Source organism: Pseudorca crassidens, chromosome 11 (assembly GCF_039906515.1).
Source record: "Pseudorca crassidens isolate mPseCra1 chromosome 11, mPseCra1.hap1, whole genome shotgun sequence".
NCBI classification, from domain to species: Eukaryota; Metazoa; Chordata; class Mammalia; order Artiodactyla; family Delphinidae; genus Pseudorca; species Pseudorca crassidens.
In genome coordinates this window covers 25887413-25903036 of record NC_090306.1, presented here as the reverse complement: position 1 = coordinate 25903036, position 15624 = coordinate 25887413, and the positions used below count along the sequence as shown (strand labels likewise).

The window sequence follows — 15624 nt, the reverse complement described above, 5'->3', positions numbered from 1 at the left end:
TGTTACAGTGGGAGTTTACAGATGACAGGAGACTGGTTAAAAGTGTTTATCTTATACTATTTTAGAAGATGATTTAAGTTCTGCTTATTGTTATCAGAGGCATATACCAGAAATAATGTTACCTTTTGCTTAAGTTCATGAAATAAGCTATCAATAGATTAAGTTTAACTTATGCAGCCTAACTGGTTTTGTTTGCTTGGAGGATTTTCAAGCTTGGTCTCCATTTTATTTTACTTTAACACTAGCAAATAATAAACACTACTAAACGTTAGTTATTGTTATTATTAGTTATTTCACACCAGAAATTGTGCTGAAAATTGCAGTTATAATGGCAATTGCTTCTCTCCAGGAGCTTTCAGTCCATTATTATTCCCATGTAAAAAAGTTACGGCTAAGGAGAACAATCACTATAATCTACTGAGTGCCTTCTAAAACAGTAGGATTTGACATTTGCATTATATCTCATAAACTTCTGGCCCTCGGTCCACAGTCAATTTTCATAAAAGGGAAATCTGTTGATTCTCCTTTGTTGATTCTCAGACTTGTGTAGAGTCCTGAGAAAAGTATCTTTACTTTAGTTCTTGGTGAAACTTTTACACCTCATCCAAACAGAATATCCTTTCTGTTAGTAAAGACAGAGTAAGTTAAGGGTGCAAGTTAGGAAAACAGACTACGTGGGTTCTATACATACACCTACCATTTACTAGTTATACAATCTTGAGCAAATGTTTCAACTTACCTGGGATTCAGTTTTCTCCTCTGTAAATGGAAGATGATGATATTATTACCTACCTTACTGAACTGCTGTGAAGATTAAAAGCCAGTACATGTAAATTCCATAAAACAGTGCTTGGCACATAGTAAGTATTCATTTATGTTAGTTATTAATGTTATATCATTCCTACCATGGAAAGCACTGTAACAAGGAATATGTTACCTAAGACCTGACCTTTTTTCCTAAGGCCTAGCTTAATTCCTACTCTTAGTTCCAATCTCTATTCTAAGGCTCCGTGAGGGTTCCATGCAAATGATCCTATGAACTCCTGGGGCCAGAATCAAGTCTTTTGTCTCTTTGTACCCACAGTTCCTTATTTTTAGGAGTTACTATTCAGTTAAGCATGTATATAAAGAGGACATGTGGCATATGAAGCACTATGCTGATGATTGTTGGAAATAACTAGCATAAAAGAGGTATAGTCTTATGGGACTAGCACAAGACAAGTATATGAATAAATATAATCTAAGTATAATAATACCACAAAAGCTGGATTTACAAATGGGAGGAAATGCGTTCAAGTGGGAGTACAGGAATTTCCCTGGTGGCACAGTGGTTGAGAATCTGCCTGCCAATGCAGGGGACACGAGTTCGATCCCTGGTCCGGGAAGATCTCATATGCTGTGGAGCAACTAAGCCTCTGCGCCACAACTATTGAGCCTGTGCTGTAGAGCCCACAAGCCACAACTACTGAGCCTGCATGCCACGACTACTGAAGCCTATGCACCTAGAGCCCATGCTCTGCAACAAGAGAAGCCACCGCAATGAGAAGCCTGCACACCGCAACGAAGAGTAGCCCCTGCTCGCCACAACTAGAGAAAGCCCACGTGCAGCAACGAAGACCCAATGCAGCCAAAAATAAATAAATAAATTTAATTTTAAAAAAAGAATATAATAATAAGAGCAAAGGCTTGATGAACAGGAAAGTTAGAAATATATGAGAAGACCAGAAAATAGTATTTCTACTTGGCTGGAGAATACAATATGAATAGTGTAATAGTAAGACATAAAGCCAGGTAATTAGGATCAGAACCTTGGCCACCACAATGAAATAAGTGTTTAATTCTGTAACATGGGAAGCTATCAAAGGTTTTGGAACTGCTGGGAGCAGAGGGAGAGTTGAATTAGGGAGCAGTTAAGAATAAGAAGACAGGAAACTGTTTTAAAATTTTGGAAAAGAGTAAGGAGAGCCCAAACTAGGAGACATATGTGAAGATGTTCTTGCAGAATTCATTCTGGTAAAAGAAAATTGGAATGTCCATCACTGGGAGAGGTGCCATGGAATGTTATTCAGCTATTAGAAAAGTAAAGAGTAAATGTGTATATATTCACATGGATGGAACTTGAAAACATAGTGCTTAGTGAAAAAAGAGGAAACAAGAATATATTAAGAAAAATTATCCAAAAATTGGAATTAAAGCAAAAAGATGACCATATGACCTTCATTGTCATACTAAAGTGTTGTCTCCCATGTAAAGGTCCACATTTAGGATAATATTTTCTAACCTTTCTTGGGATGAGATATGGTCAGGCTGGCAGTTGTTCAGCAAGCTGTTTCTGGGTTACCTTGGGTTTCTGTTACTTTGGTAACAAGCTTGGTTCAGAATAGCAGTCAACTGTTTTACTAAGTGCACTGTTAAGTCCACAGGAATGGGACTTCTCCGTGACGGAAAACTGCTTGGTTTACATCCTTGCATAAGTTCTTAACCTCTTCACTGGACCAGCACTTTGAGTAGCACTGCCTTGGAGAATCCTTTGGATCTGTGATATGGTGAACAATTTTGAATAAGGGGAGCAAGGAAAGGCAAAAATTAAAAATTACTGTAAAGTTTTTAGCTTCATTGACCAGGAGGATGGTGATATCGTTAGATAATTGTGGAGGAGTAAGTATCTTTTCAGGAAAATTAATCAGAACATCCAGTTGAAATAGGCAGTTAGGAATATAATTTAAAACATTTTTAATTCAACTTTTCTTTCCACCATCTTTCCATGCCACCATAATGGTACACATGAATGTCCTGGCTGATGCTCTCAAGAGTATCAACAATGCCGAAAAGAGAGGCAAATGCCAGGTTCTTATTAGGCCATGCTCCAAAGTCATCGTCATGTTTCTCACTGTGATGATGAAGCATGGTTACGTTGGCGAATTTGAAATCATCGATGATCACAGGGCTGGGAAAATTGTTGTGAACCTCACAGGCAGGATAAATAAGTGTGGAGTGATCAGCCCCAGGTTTGATGTGCAACTCAAAGATCTAGAAAAATGGCAGAATAACCTGTTCCCGTCCCATCAGTTTGGTTTCATTGTACTGACAACCTCAGCTGGTGTCATGGACCATGAAGAAGCAAGACGAAAACATACAGGAGGGAAAATCCTTGGATTCTTTTTCTAGGGATGTAATACATACGTGCAAATAAAATGCCTCAGAGGACAAAAACAAACAAACAAACAAACAAAATTTTTTTAATTCAATTTATTTAAACTAAAAAAACCCGAACAATTAACCCATTTCTCCCACCCGCCACCTCCGAGAACCACCAATCTGTTTTCTGTAACTATGAACTTTTGTTTGGGGTTTTTTCGTTTTTGTTCTTAGACTTCACATATAAGAGAAGTCATATGGTATCTGTCTTTCTCTGTCTGACTTATTTCACTTAGCATAATGCTCTCTAGGTCCATCCATGTTGTTGCAAATGGCAAGATTTCATTCTTTTTTATGGCTGAATAATATTCCACAGTATATATACCACATCTTCTTTATACATTCATCCATTGATGGACACTTAGGTTATTTCCATATTTTGGCTACTGTAAATAACGTTGCAGTGAACATGGGAGTGCAGATATCTTTTCAAATTAGTGTTTTCATATTCTTTGGATAAATACCCAAAAGTGGAATTGCTGGATCATATGGTAGTTCTATTTTTAATTTTCTGAGGAACCTTTATACTGTTTTCCATAGCACCTACACCTATTTACATTCCCACCAACAATGCACAAAGATTCCCATTTCTCCACATCCTTGCCAACACTTGTTATTTGTTGTCTTTTTGATAATAGCCATTCTGACAGGTGTGAGGTGACATCTCATTGTGATTTTGATTTGCATTTTTCTGATGATTAGTGATATTGAGCATCTTTTCATGTATTGGTCATCTGTGTGTCTTCCTTGGAAAAATATAATTTTTAATTTGAAAGAGATATCAAGGAGTAAGTCTAAGATTAGGAGTAAACTTATAGATAGTAGGTGAAGCCATGGTTAAGTTTGAGGAAGAGGATATAGAGAGAAGAAAAGGAGACCAAAGACCAAATTTTATGCAACACTTACATTAGAAGCAGGCCATTTTGCCTGAATTCATTTCTTTGTTAGATTAATTTACTGTATAATTGATTGGCTAAATATTAATAAGTTGTTTCTTTTATCTATAAAATTTAGAGCAGTTCATATTGGGTGAGATATCTATTTCTCCTCCCACACCCATACCCTTTTTTTTTTTTACAGCTTTTGAAGATTTGTTTAGTTTTAGCTGACCACTTTTCATTTTTGGCTTGAGAACTGAGACCACCTATGTTAACCTTTGGGATTGAGAACTAAGATTGCTTATGTCAATATAACTTTTTGCTCCAGGAAATTTCTGCAGTCAGTTTATCTAAATAAACATTTGGTTATTAAGGTGAACATTTTGATTGTTAGGGTGAACATTATATTTATCAGGATAGATTATTCATGAGGCTTACTTCAAGACCCCATGTCCATCATTCTTAAACCATTACATCACAAATTTTGCCTAATCCTATCCCATTCCCCATCTTGGAGGGGGAGAACCCTCTTAAACTACTTGAGCTTTCACCCCCAAATCCTGAATGTACTCTTCCCTACCTTTCCCCTATTAAGACACTATCAAAACCCTGTTAAACCCTCACTGCAGCAAATTTAATAAACTTGCTTTGTTTGACCAACAGGCTTTTTGGATGGTCTTTGTGAGCCATTTAATAGTTCTCATAGCAGCATATTAAGAAATATTTAATTTGTTTCTGTCCCGGCTCTCTGCTAGTGCTGCTGTAGGGAACTGGAACAGAACGAGGAAACCCTTTATTCTGTGGAACACATTGCACAGCCTGAGCTCAGAGAAGAGACCAAGAACAAAATGAAAAAGACTGAGAGGAAGAGGGAGGTGGGGGGGCTTCCCTGGTGGCGCAGTGGTTGAGAGTCTGCCTGCTGATGCAGGGGACATGGGTTCGTGCCCCGGTCTGGGATGATCCCACATGCCACAGAGCGGCTGGGCCCATGAGCCATGGCCGCTGAGCCTGCGCGTCCGGAGCCTGTGCTCTGCAACAGTGAGAGGCCCGCGTACCGCAAAAAAAAAAAAAAAAAAAAGAGGGTGGGGGAGAAAAAAGGGTATTATCATGGAAAGAAGAAAACATTTAAAATATAGCTGAAATCTGTATAAAGGAAAATGTAAGAGGAGTGATTGTGGAATTTGATTTTTCTCTTCTTCAAGCTAAAATGTTTTTAGCTTGGTCTTGTTTTGCGAATGCTGGTAGAAGACTAAAGGCTTGGGTCTTGGGTCAGAGACCCTAAGGACTTTATTATTCATTGCACAACAAGCAGCATGAGCATTAGCATGTTTATGTCACTTCCCCTTGACCTCCAAGACACACGCCAGCAACACAGAAGGCCAAGCTGGATACCTACACAAAGGGCAGGTTGTGTTACAGGAGACAGACTCTGAATTTGGGGACTCTGCATTTTATAGCAAGCAGTAAGCAACCTCTTTGTTCTGGAGGGAGACATTATCTCACAGTGTTGCTCATTGTAAACACAACCCTGAGAGTGGCCCAGATAGAGTGTCAGGGCCTTATAATCTTGTCATTCCCAGCAAGAAAGGTAAGGCCATGAAAAACCTGTAGAGAACTGCCTTTCCCAACATTTCACCTTTTGGTCCTACCACCTTGGCTTCTGACAGATTGTCACATGAGTATGACGCTTCTTCATCACACTGATTCATTTAATCAGCAGAGGCTAGGACCAAATATATTCAATTTGTGTCATACAGCAATCAACTAAAGCTATTAATATCGCTCCCAAAAGGAGGATGAGGCCAACTGGCAATATTGACTTCAGCTATGACTCCAGAGTCCCAGAGTCAGGCAACTGTGACTAAATCCCAGGGGAGACCAGTAGGTTTTATTTCAGAAATCCAAGATGTAGTGTAAGCCCAGGATATTCTCCATTATGGCCTGCACAAGGAAATTTAAGTTTACCTGCTAATCTTTGGTGCTGTTATCTGTAATTACAGGGACATATATAATAGATGGGCCAAGAAAGAAACCCAACTGAGAGATATTCCGTGGCCTGTTCTCTATAGACAAGCATATAAAACCAAGAGACACAGGTCACTCTAGTTTGGATTTATTGTTAAACTTGATTTGGATCACCATGACATTGTTTTGCATATATCACATGGGAAAGTGTCACTGAGTAGTTGCAGCCTTGATTGTTAACACGTAGCTCAAGATCACTTGGACATCAAGGAAAACATGCATTTGTATTTGTCATATTGAAACAAGTTGTGCTGGTCCATGTTTTTATACCCTTATGAAGAGAGGCTAGGCAAAGCAGAATAGTTCAAGGCCTTCCATATTTACACGAATTATTCAGTTATCATAGCACAAAGACAATGATGAGAAATCCAACAGTAGGTCAGATTGTCAGCTGCAGCGGCTGCTTGCCTCAGGTGGACCATATAATTGTTTTGCCAAGGTGCAATGCTGGATCTAGAGGTGGAAGGAAGCATTAGTTCCTCCCCTTCCTTAAGTACTTACTTCCCAGGGTCTAAAGTGTTCCCTCCCCAGGTTCTGGAGTTATTGCCATCCCTTATGATCATAAAATTGGTGTGCTCCATACCAGTGTAAATGATTTCACTTTTTTCCGATCATCTGCTACTCACAGTGGTCAACTGCAGGAGGGACAAGGGGATTTTTATTTTTGTTATTTTTTTAATTTATTTTTTTGTTACTTTTTAAAAATATCTTTATTGGAGTATAATTGCTTTACAATGTTGTGTTAGTTTCTGCTGTATAACAAAGTGAAAGAGCTATATGTATACATATATCCCCATACCCCTCCCTCTTGCGTCTCCCTCCCACCCCTCTACGTGGTCACAAATCACCGAGCTCATCTCCCCCCGTGCAATGAAGCTGCTTCCCACTAACTATCTGTTTTACATTTGGTAGTGTATATATGTCAGTGCTACTCTCTCACTTCATCCCAGCGTACCCTTCCCCCTCTCCATGTCCTCAAGTCCATTCTCTACATCTGCTTTATTCCTGTCCTGCCCCTAGGTTCTTCAGAACCATTTTTTTTTTTTTTTAGATTCCACATATATGTGTTAGCATATGGTATTTGTTTTTCTCTTTCTGACTTACTTCACTCCGTATGACACACTCTAGGTCCATCCACCTCACTACAAATAACTCAATTTCCTTTCTTTTCATGGCTGAGTAATATTCCATTGTATAGATGTGCCACATCTTCTTTATCTATTCATCTGTCAGTGGACCCTTAGGTTGCTTCCATGTCCTGCCTATTGTAAATAGTGCTGCAATGAACATTGTGGTACATGACTCTTTTTCAATTATGGTTTTCTCAGGGTATATGCCCAGTAGTGGGATTGCTGGGTCATATGGTAGTTCTATTTTTAGTTTTTTAAGGAACCTCCATACTGTTCTCAATAGTGGCTGTATCAATTTACATTCCCACCAACAGTGCAAGAGGGTTTGCTTTTCTCCACACCGTTTCCAGCATTTATTGTTTGTAGATTTTTTGATGACGACCATTCTACCTGTGTGAGGTGATACCTCATTGTAGTTTTGATTTACGTTTCTCTAATGATTAGTGAGGTTGAGCATCCTTTCATGTGTTTGTTGGCAATCTGTATATCTTCATTGGAGAAATGTCTATTTAGATCTTCTGCCCATTTTTGGATTGGGTTGTTCATTGTTTTGATATTGAGCTGCATGAGCTGCTTGTATATTTTGGAGATTAATCCTTTGTCCATTGCTTCATTTGCAAATATTTTCTCCCATTCTGAGGACTGTCTTTTCGTCTTGTTTATGGTTTCCTTTGCTGTGCAAAAGCTTTGAAGTTTCATTAGGTCCCATTTGTTTCTTTTTGGTTTTATTTACATTACTCTAGGAGGTGGATCAAACAAGATCTTGCTGTGATTTATGTCAAAGAATGTTCTGCCTATGTTTTCCACTGAGAGTTTTATACTGTCTGGCATTTAGGTCTTTAATCCATTTCGAGTTTTTGTGTATGGTGTTAGGGAGTGTTCTAATTTCATTCTTTTACATGTAGCTGTCCAGTTTTCCCAGCACCACTTATTGAAGAGGCTGTCTTTTCTCCATTGTGTACTCTTGCTGCCTTTATCAAAGATAAGGTGACCATATGTGCACGGGTTTATCTCTGGGCTTTCTATCCTGTTCCATTGATTGATATTTCTGTTTTTGTGCCAGTACCATACTGTCTTGATTACTCTAGATTTGTAATATACTTTGAAGCCAGGGAGCCTGAGTCCTTCACCTCCGTTTTTCGTTCTCAAGATTGTTTTCGCTATTCGGGGTCTTTTGTGTTTCCATACAAATTGTGCAATTTTTTGTTCTAGTTCTGTGAAAAATCCCATTGGTAGTTTGATAGGGATTATGTTGAATCTGTAGATTGCTTTGGGTAGAATAGTCATTATCACAGTGTTGATTCTTCCAATCCAAGAACATGGTATATCTCTCCGTCTGTTTATATCATCTTTAATTTCTTTCATCAGTGTCTTATAGTTTTCTGCATACAGGTCTTTTGTCTCCTTAGGTAGGTTTATTCCTAGGTATTTTATTCTTTTTGTTGCAATGGTAAATGGGAGTGTTTCCTTAATTTCTCTTTCAGGTTTTTCATCATTAGTGTATAGGAATGCAAGAGGTTTCTCTGCATTAATTTTGTATTCTGCTACTATACCAGATTCATTGATTAGCTCTAGTAGTTTTCTGGTAGCCTCTTTAGGATTCTCTATGAATAGTATCATGTCATCTGTAAACAGTGACAGTTTTACTTCTTTTCCAATTTTGATTCCTTTTACTTCTCTTTCTTCTCTGATTGCTGTGGCTAAAACTTCCAAAACTATGTTGAATAATAGTGGTGAGAGTGGGCAACCTTGTCTTGTTCCTGATTTTAGAGGAAATGGTTTCAGTTTTTCACCATTGAGAACAATGTTGGCTTTAGGTTTGTCATATATGGCCTTTATTACGTTGAGGTAAGTGCTCTCTATGCCTACTTTCTGGAGAGTTTTTATCATAAATGGGTGTTGAATTTTATAAAAAGCTTTTTCTGCATCTATTGAGATTATCATATGGTTTCTATCCTTTAGTTTGTTAATATGGTGTATCACATTGATTGACGTGCATATATTGAAGAATCCTTGCATTCCTGGGATAAACCCCACTTGATCATGGTGTATGATCCTTTTAGTGTGCTGTTGGATTCTCTTTGCTAGTATTTTGTTGAGGATTTTTGCATCTATGTTCATCAGTGATATTGGTCTGTAGTTTTCTTTTTTTGTGACATCTTTGTCTGGTTTTGGTATGAGGGTGATGGTGGCCTTGTAGAATGAGTTTGAGAGTGTTCCTCCCTCTGCTGTATTCTGGAAGAGTTTGAGAAGGAAAGGTGTTAGCTCTTCTCTAAATGTTTGATAGAATTCGCTTGTGAAGCCGTCTGGTCCTGGGCTTTTGTTTGTTGGAAGATTTTTTTTTTTTTTTTTTTGCGGTACGCGGGCCTCTCACTGTTATGGCCTCTCCCATTGCGGAGCACAGGCTCTGGACGCGCAGGCTCAGCCGCCATGGCTCACGGGCCCAGCCGCTCCGCGGCACGTGGGATCTTCCCGGACCGGGGCACGAACCCGTGTCTCCTGCATCGGCAGGCAGACTCTCAACCGCTGTGCCACCAGGGAAGCCCTGTTGGAAGATTTTTAATCACAGTTTCAATTTCAGTGCTTGTGATTGGTCTGTTTATATTTTCTATTTCTTCCTGGTTCATTCTTGGAAGGTTGTGCTTTTCTAAGAATTTGTCCATTTCTTCCAGGTTGTCCATTTTATTGTTATTTAGTTGCTTGTAGTAATCCCTCATGATTCTTTGGATTTCTACAGTGCCAGTTGTTACTTCTCCTTTTTCATTTCTAATTTTGTTGATTTGAGTCTTCTCCCTTTTTTTTTGGTGAGTCTGGCTAATGGTTTATCAATTTTGTTTTTCTTCTCAAAGAATCAGCTTTTAGTTTTATTGATCTTTGCTATAGTTTTCTTCATTTCTTTTTCATTTATTTCTGATCTGATCTTTTTGATTTCTTTCCTTCTGCTAACTTTAGGGTTTTTTTGTTTTTCTTTCTCTAATTGTTTTAGGTGTAAGGTTAGGTTGTTTATTTGAGATTTTTCTTGTTTCTTTAGGTAGGAGTGTATTGCTATAAACTTCCCTCTTAGAACTGCTTTTGTTGCATCCTGTAGATTTTGACTCATCGTGTTTTCACTGTCATTTGTTTCTAGGTATTTTTTGATTTCCTCTTTGATTTCTTCAGTGATCTTGGTTATTTAGTAGCGTATTGTTTAGCCTCCATGTGTTTGTATTTTTTACAGTTTTTTTCTTGTAATTGATATCTAGTCTTATAGTGTTGTGGTCGGAAGAGATACTTGATACAATTTCAAGTTTATTAAATTTGCCAAGGCTTGATTTGTGACCCAAGATATGATCTATCCTGGAGAATGTTCCATGAACACTTGAGAAGAAAGTGTATTCTGTTGTTTTTGGATGGAATGTCCTATAAATATCAATTAAGTCCATCTTGTTTAATGTGTCATTTAAAGTTTGTGTTTCCTTATTTATTTTCATTTTGGATGATCTGTCCATTGGTGAAAGTGGGGTGTTAAAGTCCCCTACTATGAATGTGTTACTGTCGATTTCCCCGTTTATGGCTGTTAGTATGTGCCTTATGTACTCCTGTGTTGGGTGCATAAATATTTACAATTGTTATATCTTCTTCTTGGATTGATCCTTGATCATTATGTAGTGTCCTTCTTTGTCTCTTGTGATAGTCTTTAAGTCTATTTTGTCTGATATGAGAATTGCTACTCCAGCTCTCTTTTGATTTCCATTTGCATGGAATATCTTTTTCCATTCCCTCACTTTCAGTCTGTATGTGTCCCTAGGTCTGAAGTCAGTCTCTTTTAGACAGCATATATATGGGTCTTGTTTTTGTATCCATTCAGCCAGTCTGTGTCTTTTGGTTGGAGCATTTAACCCATTTACATTTAAGGTAATTGTTGATATGTATGTTCCTATTAGCATTTTCTTAATTGTTTTCGGTTTGTGTTTCTAGGTCTTTTCCTTCTCTTGTGTTTCCTGCCTAGAGAAGTTCCTTTAGCATTTGTTGTAAAGCTGGTTTGGTGGTGCTGAATGCTCTTAAGTTTTGCTTGTCTGTAAAGGTTTTAATATCTTCATTGAATCTGAATGAGATCCTTGCTGGGTAGAGTAATCTTGGTTGTAGGTTTTTCCCTTTCATCATTTTAAATATGTCCTGCCACTCCCTTCGGGCTTGCAGAGTTTCTGCTGAAAGATTAGTGGTTAACCTTATGGGGGGGGTGGTTCCCTTGTATGTTATTTCTTGCTTTATCCTGCTGCTTTTAATATTTTTTCTTTGTATTTAATTTTTGATAGTTTGATTAATAGGTGTCTTGGTGTGTTTCTCCTTGGATTTATCCTGTATGGGACTCTCTGTGCTTCCTGGACTTGACTATTTCCATTCCCATGTTAGGGAAGTTTTCAACTATAATGTCTTCAAATGTTTTCTCAGACTCTTTCTTTTTCTCTTCTTCTTCTGGGACCCCTGTAATATGAATGTTGGTGCGTTTAATGTTGTCCCAGAGGTCTCTGAGACTGTCCTCAATTCACTTCATTCTTTTTTCTTTATTCTGCTCTGTGGTAGTTATTTCCACTATTTTATCTTCGAGGTCACTTATCTGTTCTTCTGCCTCAGTTATTCTGCTATTGATTCCTTCTAGAGAGTTTTTAATTTCATGTATTGTGTTGTTCATCATTGTGTATTTACTCTTTAGTTCTTCTAGGTTCTTGTTAAACGTTTCCTCTTTTTTTCTCCAGTCTATTTCCAAGATTTTGGATTATCTTTACTATCATTACTCTGAATTTTTTTTCAGGTAGACTGCCTATTTCCTGTTCATTTGTTTGGTCTGGTGGGTTTTTACCTTGCTTCTTCATCTCTGCATATTTCTCTGTCTTCTCATTTTGTTTAACTTATTGTGTTTGGCATGTCCTTTTCACAGCCTGCAGGTTCATAGTTTCCATTGTTTTTGGTGTCTGCCCCGAGTGGGTAAGGTTGGTTTAGTTGCTTGTGTAGGCTTCCTGGTGTACGGGACTGGTGCCTGTGTTCTGGTGGGTGGGGCTGGATCTTGTCTTTCAGTTGGGCAGGGCTGAGTCCAGTGGTGTGTTTTGGGATGTCTGTGAACTTACTATGATTTTAGGCAGCCTCTCTACTAATGGGTGGGGTTGTGTTCCTGTCTTGCTAGTTGTTTGGCATGCGGTGTCCAGCACTGGAGCTTGCTGGCCATTGAGGGGAGCTGGGTCTTAGCATTGAGATAGAGATTGCTTGGAGAGCTCTCGCCAATTGATATTACATGGGGCCATGAGGTCTCTGGTGGACCAGTGTCCTGAACTCAGCTCTTCCACCTCAGAGGCTCAGGCCTGACACCAGGCCGGAGCACCAAGACCCTGTCAGCCAACTAGCTCAGACGAAAAGGGAGAAAAAAAAGAAAGAAAAAAAAAAATAAGTAAAATAAAACTATTAAAATAAAAAAAATTTTTAATTATTAAAATAAAATACTTTAAAAAAAGAGAGCAACGAAACCAATAAACAAGTCTACCAATGATAACAAGCACTAAAAACCATACTACAATAAACATAAAAATCAGAAAGAAGTCAGTTGCAGGCAGCAAACCCCAAGTCCACAGTTGTTCCCAAAGTCCACCTCCTCAATTTTGGATTGATTTGTTGTCTATTCAGGTATTCCACAGATGCAGGGTACCTCAAGTTGATTGTGGGGATTTAATCCACTGCTCCTGAGGCTGCACGGAGAAATTTCCCTTTCTCTTCTTTGTTTGCACAGCTCCTGGGGTTCAGCTTTGGTTTTGCCGCCACCTCTTCCTGTAGATTGCCCTCAGGCTTCTGTTCCTGCCCAGACAAGATGCGGTTAAAGCATCGGCTGATTAGGGGCTCTGGCTCACTCATGCCAGGAGGAGGGATGGGTGCAGTAGTTATAATTGGAATACGGGGTGAGCCAGCGGTGGCAGAGGCCGGTGTGACATTGCAACAGGCTGAGGCGGACCATGTGTGTTCTCCCAGGGAAGTTGTCCCTGGATCATGGGACCCTGGTAGTGGTGGGTTGCACAGGCTCCCTGTGGGTATGGTTAGTGACCTGCGCTTGCACACAGGATCCTTGGTGGCTGCAGCAGCGTTAGTGTTTCCTGCCCATCTCTGGTGTCTGAGCTGATAGCCGTGGCTCACACCAGTCTCTGGAGCTCATTTAGGCGGTGCTCTGCCTTCTGTGGGCAGACAGATAAGGAATCCCCTCTCCTCGTGCACCCCAAAACAATGGTTTCTTGCCTCTTAGGCAGGTCCACACTTTTTCCCTGACTCCCTCCTGCCTAGCTGTGGCTCATTAGCCCCCTTCAGGCTGTGTTCATGCAGCCAACTCCAGTCCTCTCCCTGGGATCTGAACTGCGAAGCCCAAGCCTCAGCTCCCAGTGCCCACCCGCCCCGACGGGTGAGCAGACAAGCCTCACAGGCTGGTGAGTGCTGGTTGGCACTGATACTCTGTGCGGGAATCTCTCCACTTTGCCCTCTGCACCCCTGTTGCTGCGCTCTCCTCCATGGCTCCGAAGCTTCCCACCCCCCCACACCCCATCTCCGCCAGTGAAGGGGCTTCCTAGTATGTGGAAACTTTTCTTCCTTCACAGCTCCCTCCCAGAGGTGCAGGTCCCATCCCTATTCTATTTTTTTTTTTTTCGCGGTATGTGGGCATCTCACTGTTGTGGCCTCTCCCGTTGCGGAGCACAGGCTCCGGATGCGCAGGCTCAGCGGCCGTGGCTCACAGGCCCAGCCGCTCCGCGGCATGTGGGATCTTTCCGGACCGGGGCATGAACCCGTGTCCCCTGCATCAGCAGGCGGACTCTCAACCACTGCGCCACCAGGGAAGCCCGCGTCCCTATTCTTTTATCTCTGTTTTTTCTTTTGCCCTACCCAGGTACATGGGTATTTTCTTGCTTTGGGGGAAGTCTGAGGTCTTCTGCCAGCGTTCAGTAAGTGTTCTGTAGGAGTTGTTCCACATGTAGGTGTATTTTTGATGTATTTGTGGGGAGGAAGGTGATCTCCAAGTCTGACTCCTCCACCATCTTGAGGGTCCCCCTAATTTATGTTTTGGGGGGCCACGCTGTGCAACATGCAAGATCTTAGTTCCCTGACCAGAGATTGAATCCGGGCCCCCTGCATTGGGAGTGTGGAGTCTTAACCACTGGACCACCAGGGTAGTCCGACAAGGATATTTTTCCAAAATTTATAGGAATCCATCATATTTCCCACCTTCATGGGCATGGGCTACTGCAGGGGAACTTGGTGAGCAGTTTACTCAACCAAATGGTCATTATCTTCATAGGATAGAGGTTGGCAAACTTTTTCTGTAAAGAGCTGAAGAGAAATATTTTCAGTTTTGTAGGCTTCTGTCACAATTACTCAACTCTGCCTTTGTAGAGCAAAAGCAGCCATAGACAATACATAATAAAGAAACAGTCATGACTGTGATTCAGTAAAACTTTATTTACAAAAGCAGGCAGCAGACCAGGCTCGGCCCATGGGTTATAGTTTGCCGACTCTGATCTAGAACCAGTTCAATCCAAAAGGAGAATACGGGTGACTAAACCAAGATTAAGTTTGAATTCTATAAGCTCCTTTTTGGCCAGGCTGCCACCCAGCTGTACCAACCAGGCTGGCTTGGGGTAACTGTTAGGGAAAAGAAAGATGCATCATGCTCAGGAAATGTCAGAATAGAATTCTAAAATTTCAGAATTGGTCAAGAAAACCCTCCACCCCTTTTATCCTGATCATTATCTAGAAGGTGGCCAAGGGGATGTGAACTCTTTCAGTGGATGCTTGCATTTAATTAAGATGTGTGGATCAGGAGAAAGTGAAGGAGGTAGAGTCAGAAATCTCTTTAGTTGACTTTTTAAAAAATCCATTTACCTGTTGTTGGAACCAGCAGCTTGAGGATAATAAGGGATATGAAATGTCCATTGAATACCTTGACTATTGGTCCAGTGTTGAGTGAACCTTTGCAATAAGAGACATCATACCGTCCAACTGAATATGACCTGAAAGGCCAAAAACATAACACATTTTATGTTATGGCCAATGTGGCTTGAGTTGGTTGATCAGACTGGAACAGTGACACCATAACCTGAAAACATATCGACAACAGTAAGGCATCAATGGAGGACCCAAGGCAAGTGGTCAAAGGCTCAATATAGTCAGCTTGTCAGGAGTGAGAGGGGACAACACTCTATGTATTGTGGCCTATTTCATTAGAAAACAAACAGGCAAACTTTTTTTAAATTTTATTTTATTTATTTATTTTTGACTGTGTTGGGTCTTCATTGCTGTGCGCGGGCTTTCTCTAGTTGCAGCAAGTGGGGGCTACTCTTCGTTGAGGTGCGGAGGCTTCTCATTGCGGTGGCTTCTCTTGTTGCGGA

General features: G+C 40.3%; 1 protein-coding gene and 1 pseudogene across 3 annotated transcripts in view; both read left to right on the top strand.

The window, feature by feature from the left end:
- AMN1 (antagonist of mitotic exit network 1 homolog) overlaps window positions 1-15624 on the top strand; it is a 63609-nt gene that overhangs the window by 10141 nt on the left and 37844 nt on the right. The window lies entirely within an intron of this gene.
- Window positions 2761-3234, top strand: LOC137201763 (small ribosomal subunit protein uS8 pseudogene; annotated as a pseudogene).